This window comes from Trachurus trachurus, assembly GCF_905171665.1.
Source record: "Trachurus trachurus genome assembly, chromosome: 20".
Taxonomy (NCBI): Eukaryota; Metazoa; Chordata; class Actinopteri; order Carangiformes; family Carangidae; genus Trachurus; species Trachurus trachurus.
Genome location: NC_139911.1, coordinates 9,376,025 through 9,386,474, shown reverse-complemented (window position 1 = coordinate 9,386,474; position 10,450 = coordinate 9,376,025).

Sequence of the window (10,450 nt, the reverse complement as noted above, 5' to 3'; positions counted from 1 at the left end):
TATGGTACAGTAGCACCCTCTTACTGTAGAGAGAAAATACAGCACCGGCTGTGAACGGACTACTTCCTTATATGCATCAGTACACCCTGTGAAATGAGAGTGCATTCATTCATTCATTTTCCTGCTTTTGAAATAGGGAAAAGTAAACAAAATGTAAGATTGAAAAAATGATTCATTTCCAATTTATCTGTTGTTGCAGCCCCAACAATATAATTTTAGTAGATATTTGCTAAAAGAGGAAAAGTAAAATTGACTTTTTTCATATTTGATCCTGAAAGGAAAACAATATAGACACACTGATGAGGATAAATTGACAAAAATGCATTTCAATATGGTCTCCACGCATGCAGTAATACTGAGTGTGGTTTCTCCATTACTTCCTTCATGGAAGTCATCATGCCCCCCAACAGTTCCATTGGTTGGGGATGTACAGTTTGTATCCAAAGCTTTATTGGCAAGCTATTGAGACCGTGCTGCCGGATGATGCTGCTCATCTAAAATCAAACTAGTTTCCCCCTCCGTCCATTTGAGAAAACATACTCTGGGACAAACCCTAAAGCCAAACTAGAATGTAAAACTGTCATTTAAGATCAAACTGACCTGTAATGGGGCCAACTGTACTTCTAAATCTGTGATTTTGTTTATGTCCATCCACGCATAATCATTTTCTTGGGCTTTATGTATGTGTGTGAGTGTTTGTGTGCAGTGGATGAGACCAGAGGATAAAGCTGACAGCTCCTATTCTCTGTATATTGTTGTGTGACTCAGAGAAAACACTCAGGTTATTTATGGCAGAGGAGATGATGCTGTCTAGAACCAACATGGCCAAATCCTCCTATCAACTCCATAATGGACAAGCTACCTGGCTTAGGTCAAAACAACATCACTACAATGGGAGGATGTGTGGCGTGCATGTGTGTACACTGTATGTGTGTGCATGCTCATACCTGCAATTTATTTATAATCGGCGCGGGTGCACGTGTGTACACTTGTATATGTGTGTTTTTGGAAGGGTGTGAATGTGTGTGTACCCAGGGAGTTTTAATCAAAGGCCTATAGTGAGGAGATGTGGGGGCCCTCTCTCTCTCTCTTTCCTCAGATAAAACTGTGTGTTAGCATGCCAGTCACATATCTCATCTGAGACGCACCACTCTCCTCCCCACACCTCACCACAGCCCACACTGACAGCATGCTATTACACACCAGTATGATGCTCGCTCCACCTGAGGAGGACGACGAGGGAGAGAAATAGAGGGATGAAGAGTTAGAGGAGGATGGAGGAGCAAAGGATGGACAGGAATATGATTTGTCTTTTATTTATTTTTCTAGTTTCACTTGTGAACTTTGCTGTAATCTCCTATATGATCCTACTTGGGCTGACCCTTGGTATTGATAATTATGAGTGTATTTGTGGAATTTTCATACATATTTATTGTAATCTGGGAATTGGTTGATTGATCAATTGAAAGTAATATAAGGACTAAAAAATCATACTGAATACACCTGCTGAATGAAAATATGCGGGACAGACATACTGTATGCATTAAGTGCACTAATACATTATATCCTGGGTTGTCAAGGCACTGATTGACTTTTATTTTACATATCTTTATTAAATCATTATTGAAACTAAAGCTGTCCAAAAATTGGACCTGGATAGCAGAAATCCACTTCTCCTTCATCTTTCCATCAAAATAAAGGACCCATCCATCCCTCTATCTACCCATCCAACCGTCCAGCCTCCTTCTCCTGTAACCACTAGATGGCAGTACAGGTCTGTGATTTCACAATAGTCAAACTGCCCTTTATTACGTAGTGTACTTTGCCCTTCCTCTGTCATTCTAGGTCAAAATAATAACATGAATGTAAAAATTAAATGTAACGAAAAAAAATCTTATTAAAAATATATTTTGTTGCCTTAAGCATACTTACCTATTGCAGGATTTAAGACGTCACACACAGTGCATTTCAATCATTTTATTTCAAATCCTGTCAACAAAAGTAAAAATCATATTGGCATATGATTCATGTTTTTTAAAAATATGTCGCTTAGCCTTGACAAGTTAAAATGCCCATTAAATATTACATGAAGGTTATTTAAACAACCAAGATGATTCTAACAAGAGTGAATTTCCTTTAAAAAAAAAAATCTAGTTATACATTACATAGATCTGTATCTGGAAAATGGACAGAGCAGATTGCAAAGTCACATTATAGGCTCTACACCATGCAGGGGAATATCAGTACAGTCTAAAATGAATGGCATGTGTCAACGATCCCAGATTAGAGTCAGAGATTGCAGACTATCATTCCTCACCAGTGCATTTACCCATAATTCCCCTCTGTCTCCAACATATATAATGATTCCTCCTCTAGGAGACAAGGTGAGGCTCTATGAATCTCTGCCTCCAACTCTGGAATGAATTTAAAACCTCTCCTGAGTGATTTTCTGTGTCTCCGTTCTGCGACTGTGTGTGTGTGTCTGTGTGTGTGCGTGCGTGCGTGTGTGTTGCATGTGTGGTTTCTGATTATACCACAGCATGGGTAAAGGGAAGGAAAATACAGTGACAGCTTCATTTCCAAAGCTGAGTTCACATAAATGAGGGATTAAAGCAAGCAAGAGGGTTAGGGCTCACCTCGGCCTTCTATGACAGCTTTCCCTCCTTAAAAATCACTCTTTTCCTCTCCCTGTCTGTCTCTCTCAGTCTCACCCCTGGTTCTGTCTCCATCTTTATTTCTATCTCACTCCTTCCTTCTTCCTTTTTAATTCTGTCACTTCCTGTTTAGACGCATCTGTTTTGTTTAGTTCATATTGCCCAGAGATACACTCACGGTTTTACAGTAAAAACGCTGCACTGTTCTGGCTACATATACACACACACACGCATGAACGGCACGCGCACCCACAGACACACACATATCCACACGCACACACAGTGATTTACACAGTTGCAGGGAGCTGGGGTGTGCTCTACATCATGATGATGGGGACCAGGTTAGGGCAATGAAATTAGGGGTTAAGGCCAGGGAAGGGTGTGTGTGCGTCTGTGTGTGTGTGTGTGTGTGTGTGTGTGTGTGTGTGTGTGTGTGTGTGTGTGTGTGTGTGTGTGTGTGCATGTGTGTGTGTGTGGTAGGGTACATTAGGGAAATGAAAAGGGGTGGACCACTGATGGCTTGTGAGATGCAGACTTGTTAGAATAGAGGAATATAAAAAAGACAGGGGACAGAAGAGATGACAGCGTGGATGATAAGATGAGTAGTGCAGTAATGAAAACAGCCCTGTGTACCCCGAGATTACATAGCGAATGAGACTGAATGGAGAGAGAGAGAGAGGGGGGGAGAGAGAGCGTGAGAGAGAAAAAGGACCGTAGTATAGAGGGGGGAAAGGGGGAGAAGGAAGCATGAGAAGGAGTGAAAGAAAAAGGAAAGATGGAGACTAATTTATGATGCACCATGGTGAGACTCAGCAGGAACAGACTGAAGAGAAGAGAAGAGAAGAGAAAGAGAAGAGAAGAGAAGAGAAGAGAAGAGAAGAGAAGAGAAGAGAAGAGAAGAGAAGAGAAGAGAAGAGAAGAGAAGAGAAGAGAAGAGAAGAGAAGAAAAAGAGGTATTACAACTCCAAATGAAGCAACCCCACTCTGAATGATAAGTGTCTCACGCGCTGCAGGTTATGGAAAGTTCACACAAACAAATGACTCCCATTTGCCAGAGGCGAGGGACACAACTGAGAAAGTAGGGGCGAGAGAGAAAAGGAGGAGAGGAGGAGAGAAGAAGGAGGGAGAGAGGACTGAACGCTGGAGCCCATGATTTCAGATAACTCCATCTGCATTGAGAAAATATTTACCTTTTCACCCCTCTAATGTTTTCACGGGTTTGCAGCGTAAACTAAAGCACCTTCAATCCAAAGGATATTAGGAACCCTGTAGTGAAGTGCAGTAAAAATCTGTGTTTGGTATCTTAAATTGTAGGGCGCCTTTGGACCTTGGTCAATAACACTTAATGTATTGCAAATTGTGGCATGTAGGTGGGCTATGTTTTGCACCATAAGAGGTGATATCAAACAGTAATGAGAGTGCATGAGTACTGCCCTTATTTGTACACTAAGCAGCATGGAATCACGGCTAAGTATGGCTGGAAACCTCTCTTTGAAAATGTCTTCACCATAGTTGTTTTTTAACCATGTGGCATGAAGGCCAGAAAGTCTGCATGGTTTTTCATTCCAACGAGGCAGGCAGCTGTGTTTTTCCTTTAAATTAGATGTTTTCTTATTGGGTTCAAATGACAACCCCCATTGGATCACCTGCACTAAGTAACAGACCCAATAGTCTCAGTTTGGCATGACTGAATAAGAGTTTGGATAGACAGCTTTAAGCTAAATGCTACTGTTAGCTTTAGTGATACAGCGATCATCATTGGGAAAGTTTAACACTGTGATTGGCAAATTGGATTTAATGCTTCTAGTCACTAATGACCTGTTGTTGATAATACTCTGGGTTTCTGTGGCTGAAGGAATCTCTGTGCTCTGTAGAGTAGTCTTGTTAAAGATGAGTTAAAATCATCTGCATCTTCAATATCATCTTCAAATACTAGACATATTCAGCAATAGCGCAGAAATCCATCACAGAGGCCGAGATAGCAGTTTCTCCGGTGACATCACACCAATCGTCCATATACTGCCATAATGCAGTCATAAGACATGCTGCGTCTTGAATAACTGGTGACCCTCACTTTTTTCTCACTTCCATCTTCATCGCTCCCTCCAGCTAAGCTCACAACTGTGTGCAACAAGTACAAACATATTCTCTGGGTGCTTTCAAGGGACATTTTGGGAAAGGGAGGATGTTACTAAAAAGACAAATAGGAATCAAGTTGGGAAAAAAAGAAAGAAAGAAATAACCGCCAAGCACCAGTGTACATGAAAATAAGGTCTAAGAATATGTCTATGAATATTTAAAAAAAACAGCTTTACCTTAGGTTGGACTTGTCACTTGCTTCAGTGGAGGTGGATCCTGGTCATCATTAGCATGCTGAGGGAAATGTGTGCACCTATCAGTGTGAATCAGAGCATTTCTGAGTAAATGAAGTTTAATCAAGAAAAGAAAAAAAAAGATCTAAATGCACCTCAGGAAGATCAGTGGCATTAGACAATAGCCACTTTTATCTCCAGTTCACAAGACTGTTGGGTATCCATTTTGAATTTTATCATCAGAAACAAACCAAGTGTAAATAATTTGCCTTTCATAGCACAGGCAAGGCGTTTCATTTCCAAAACAGCTCCGGATCTAATTATTTTACCCCGAAATTAGAACTGAGCTCACTTTAAAAGGTACAAAGGAATTCACTGTAAGCGTGTAATTAATTTTATATTACTATTTACCTTTACGTCAGTTAATTATGATCTCTACAGATGTGTGCGCTCCACACAGACACACCCACACACACAGAGACACACACTACCTTCACTATGTATAGAGAAGAAGAAAAAAAGTGTGAATTTTACACACATGAGTTCCTGTCCTAATCAAGGGCTTTCTCAACTCCTATCTGAAAGATACACATGACTGACTCCTTCAGCGGGATACCTACACACCGTGGATGTGTGTGATGAAACAGTCAGTGTATGTGTGTACGTGCGCTCGCAGAGGCTCACCATCCCAGCAGTGGAGTGGTAAAGGATATTAGGCTGCAATTGCGAAAAGATTGCAAAAAGTGACATCCTTAATAGAGAAAGATTACTGTGTGCAACATCACTTTGATTTGAGCTGCATACATTTTCCTCACATAGACAGGCTACTGGACAGCTACGCAGTGGGAGCCATTGTGTTTCAACGTGCAAATGCAAATGTGCGTTAACGTGAATGTTTGTATACGTTTTGAAGCAGGACAGTGAGACACAAATGTCCTGTTCGACAATTATTGTTGGCAGGTGCATTTGTTACACCTGTCCATTTTTAGAGAATTCCATGAGCGTGTGTTTTTGTGTTTGGTCCAAAACGCTCTTTTGGAAATATAAACTGTAACAGAGCTTACAAAGCAGAACTTGTGAAATAATCTTTTTACACCTTGGTGGTTTGTTGGTCGAACAGCACGGAGAGTGAGGGAAAAAGTGAATGTTAAATGCAGCTGTCACCACGACTGGTTAACAGGGATGCATATGTCCAGTTTCAAACCAGGAATAGCTGGTGGCAGATAATGATCACTCAAATTCAATTAACAATTAATCAATGATTTACCCAGTGTCTTCTGCAGCAAATCAAAACAGGCTGAACTTACATTCCTAGTGAGAAGCAGTCAAAACTTTGTGCTGCACTTTCCGTATGTCTTTTTTATTTCCTTTGATGCCTCAAAATAAATACTGTTATAAATCGTGTGTGGTACACAATGTATAATTTGTCAGTAGCCAACCCTATGGGCCAAATCATTTGGCTAATTAGAAAACACTTCCTAGAAGGTTTACCTCTCATTTCCACCTCATTAAAATAACAATCTCCATCACAACAGCCTTCAATACAGCTGGTGTCAAGTGCAGAATCAAATCTGGGATTGTGCCAGGGGAGGAGATGTCAGAATAAAAGTCCCCCGCCTCAGGTCAAAATATTCTCAAATCCCCGCGGTGGACTATCAGTATCAATCAGAAATAAAGTTTGTTAGCACAGAGCCTGGGATGAGCAGGACAAAAGCACCAGGGAGGTCCTTTATTTAGCTAATTCTCCTCTATTTGAGATGTACATATTTCTACAGTGCTTTGATAAGGCCTTGGGGACATGCATGTTTTAATTAGACCTGAGCAGCCTGAGCAGCCTGGTTGAACAGTTCATAGAAAACTTTGAACATTTTTGCTGAAAGCCCCTCTCTCTTTGTGACAGGCAATGTGTAATTAGCGGCATATGTGCATTTGCATATATGCACCCTGTGACATGTTGCATCTTATTTGAATAAGTAGACATGTCTCAATGTGATATCCCTGAAGTGAATACATGAATATGAACCGCTAATTATACCAATCTTGCAAATGATCTATTTAAATATTAATATCTTTTCACTTTGCATTGTTTGCTGGGAGCTTTTTTAGTCAGTGAGCCATGCGTGTTTGTTTGTGTCACTTCCACCTAGGCTGCGGTATGGTCCTCTGTGTGTAGTGTAGTGTACGTGTGTCTCAGCATGCTGTTTCATGTGCGGATGCATGTATTGTCTGGATGCGTGTACATGGTCTCCAGTGGAGACAGACAATGTGTGATTCTCATTTTTACACTGACAATAAAAGCCAGTCATTGAGGCCACTGTGTACAACAAGCTCTGGAACAGGAGAAGAATCATTTTGTGATTCAAGCTCAAACCTGGCAGAGGAGTGCAGCATCCACCTGGCAAACAAGTTCCCATATTTTCAGGTGGAAACCAGATCATTCTCACAATTATGAGATATTGTCTTGCTACTCAACCTATTCTCATTATTATACATTGCTTGTTATTCCATGCAACGCAAATGAAAGTGGACATATTTGGCATGTTGTAATAATGAATTAAGCATTCCCCTTGAAAGTTTTTTTTCTTAGCATATTTAATGTGCTCAGGGTTGCTCTTCATTCACTGCTATTCAGACATGTTGATCAGGGTTATGTGGTTAGCCTGGCTCACAAAGCCAACTCATGAGTATCTCAAGCTCTTTTTTTCGTAAAATAAAAAAAGCTCATCATTTTCTCAATTCTTTTCTCACAATAACAAGAAAAAAAAATTCAGTTGGTAATTCATTTTTCAGTTGGTTATTTTATTTTTGATTATTGCGGTGTTCACCTACAAAGCACTTAGCCATTCTCAAGGGAAAATAAAGTCTAGTCTGCAACTGGTTTTTCAAACTTACCTTATTTACTTACTTACAAACCATGCAGGAATATCTTGGGCCGATTTGCCATAATAATAAAATAGCAGCCTTACGAATGCAGGATATTTCTAGCATCTAAAAGTCAAGTATAAAGTTACTTATTACTGTAAACTGGTTGGGTGAACCACATTCATCTGGTTATGGTGAACTGTATTCAAATGTAAACTTGGATGTGATTTTCCAGTCACATTCAATCATGTTACATACAGATCCTGTATATTACATTAGACACTATGCATAGCTTTCTTGTTGTGGTTTACATTGATGCAGCTTCCCGTGTTTAATATGTTCAGGTTCGGGCCGAGTGCATGGTAAGAATGTATAGAGAAATAAAATTTAATTTTATTCAGAAGTTAAAGGTTGTTTTTTTAAACAGCAGAGTGGTGACATGTAATTGCACTCATCTTTTGATTCTCAACGCTGATGTTTTCTACTAAGTGTGCAGGACAATGAAAAGCCTCTGGACAAAGCGAGGCTTGGCTGATGAACACTACTCAGCCTTAATTGCATGCTAGTTTTGATGTACGGCAATCATGAGGTCATCTGTTTGAAGTGGATAGGTTTGTTTGATCCATCTTTGTGTGAGTCCATGCATGTGGGTGTTTGAATGTCTTATCAGCAGCTACCTGATTCGATTAAGTCAGGCATAAGGAACTGGGGAAATGTGTTTTTTTGTGTGTGTGTATGAGTGTGTGCATGTGTAAACAGGCAGGTGTACGCCTACATACGAGAGGTCTGGCTATAAGCCTACAGTGTGTGGATGCAACAGTTAATCAATCAGCAGCACAAACTACAGGACAAGACTGCTTTCAAACTCATTAAAATGAGTATAGCGTAACAGAGAAACATACCCTTCGCAAATTAAGTTGTGTGTCCTAATTGTTTTCATGTTTGTGGGCCTTTCGACAACTTCAGAAAGCATTTGTTGTTGGTTGATGTATGCTTGCGCGCCTCAGGCAATGTTTTTTATGACCATTATTATTCAAATGAGCTAGAAATGTGTTTTGAAAGTCCTAAATCATTGAGCATGAATGGCTACCCTTGGCGTTTATAAATGACTTTCCACACAAGCAAACCTCCGCCTGCATGGCTTACTTCACTGAGCTCATTTAGGTACTTGAGTTCAGTCAACAGAATTTGTGTCATCTGTACATTGCTATGGCAAGTTGCATTAGAAAGTTGGACAAGATTTTTCACTACCGTTTTCAACTTTCTCAGTAATAAACATTGTTGCGGTGGTAAATAGGAAAGTGGCCAAAAAATGAGCTTCAGGTGGTAATCAGCAGGTGAGAAACTGAACGAGGAAGTATTCATACAGTTTTCTGGTGGGTTCTACCTTTAAAAAAAAGGCAGGTGAAGACAGTATCACTGTGTATCAGAGCCATTTATTGAAACTGTCTAATCACAAAACGTTGTAATTATGCTTAATGAAAAATATCAAATGTCACATTTAAGAGTTGGAAGTGGTAATTTTTTACCTTTTTTTCTTCAGAATTAAAAATTAAAAATGGATTTTCTGTTGTTCATATCAATTATTTGAGTAATTGTTACAATCAGTGCTGTATAGAACGTACAATGTCGTATCACACATGTACAGTATTACTGTGCTGTCAATACATGGCAATCTTACTTTTTGTAAATTTTAATGAAAATTAAACATTAATTATATCATGAACTGACTATGTATATCTATATTGTGTATGTTTAAAAAAAGAAGGAAAAAAATCAGCCTTTAACCTCTGAATAAAAAGAAATATACATGTTCTTGCCATGTGTTTGGCTTGATCCAATGGACATATTGTGGATTTGATATCATGAGATGGCACACAAATTGCACATCACTTTCATCCCACATGTGCATTTAAGCTTTGTGAGTATCACTTAGTGTTGTTTAGTTTTGCGAGGCATTGAATGCCCTCTCCATTGAGGCTGGGGTAAGGGGGCAGCCGGTGGAGAAATGATTTGGTGCAAAATGACACACGAAAGCAAAAAATGTGTAGTGATTACACTTAAAATGTCTTAAGAAATTTGTGTTTTATTCATACACCATTTGGTGATACCAGTCTGTACAATTTACCATTGTACAAATACTGCCAATTTAGTTAAATGTTACACTACCCAGACTAAAGAGGCATGACTAGAAAACAGCTCAAGTGGCAGTAAAAGTGAAAACGTTTTCGAAAGATTACTGTACAGCCCTCCTCCACCATGCACAGAGGCAAAAATGGAACCAGCTTCTTCCTTTGTTGATAAGATTTGGTTTGTAGATATTTTTATATCAGTGCAACTGCCCAGAATCAGTGTAAAACATTCTGCTTACACTAAGACACTGGCCCCGTAGACACACACACTTACACACACATTGACAAATACATGAGTACAAGCTTGCACCCCATGTCTCATCATTTCATTGTGTCCAGACACACACACACACACACACACACACACATACACACACACACACACACACATACACTCTCTCTCTCACACACACACAGAGACCTCATCTTGATTAGGTTTTCATAAAGTCTGGGACTATGCTGAGTCTGTAATTGACTCTGACAGCAGAAG